Raw genomic sequence first — 715 nt, 5'->3', positions numbered from 1 at the left:
GTAATCCCACACCTTTGGGAGGCTGAGGTGAGTGGATTGCCTGAGCCCGCAGGTTTGAGACCCATCTGGGCAGACGAGACCTCATCTCTACAATAAATCAAAAAAATTAGCCGGGTGTGGTAGCGCACACCTGTAGTTCCTGCTACCTGGAAGGCTGAGGCGGAAGGATCACAGGAGCCCAGCAGGTCGAGGCTGCGGTGGCTGGAAGCGGCCACTGCACTCCAGTCTGGGTGACAGAGTGAGACTCGAACTCAAAAAAAAAAAAAAATTCTTTGTAGATTGGACTCAGTGGCACAAGCCTGTAGTCCCAGCACTTTGAGAGGTCAAAGTGAGAGAATTGCTTGAATGCAGGAGTTTGAGACCGGCCTGGGTAACATAGTCAGACCTCATCTCTACAGAAAATCAAAAAATTAGCCAGGCATGGTGGTGCGTACCTGTAGTCCCAGGTACTTGGGAAATTGAGACAGGAAGATCACCTAAGCCCAGAAAGTTGAGGTTGTGGTGGCCCATGATCATGCCGCTTTCCTCTAGTCTGGGTGACAGAGTGAGACCCTACCCCCGCCGACTCAAAAAAAAAAAAAATTCTTTGTTCTGAAGTAAAATTTATTATGAATAAGAATTGAGCCAGGCTCGGTAGCTCAGCCTGTAATCCCGTGCCTTTGGGAGACTGAGGTGAGTGGATTGCTTGAGCCCGTGGGTTCGAGACCCACCTGGG

The 715-nt window shown here is 50.2% G+C and overlaps 1 protein-coding gene across 2 annotated transcripts in view; it reads left to right on the top strand.

Moving 5' to 3' along the window:
• ASH2L (ASH2 like histone lysine methyltransferase complex subunit) overlaps positions 1–715 on the top strand; it is a 37,892-nt gene that overhangs the window by 14,297 nt on the left and 22,880 nt on the right. The window lies entirely within an intron of this gene.

Source organism: Carlito syrichta, unplaced genomic scaffold (assembly GCF_000164805.1).
Source record: "Carlito syrichta isolate Samal-C Ts95f unplaced genomic scaffold, Tarsius_syrichta-2.0.1 Scaffold315142, whole genome shotgun sequence".
Taxonomy (NCBI): domain Eukaryota; kingdom Metazoa; phylum Chordata; class Mammalia; order Primates; family Tarsiidae; genus Carlito; species Carlito syrichta.
Note: the sequence above shows the minus strand (reverse complement) of the source record. Positions and strands in the feature narration are given on the sequence as shown.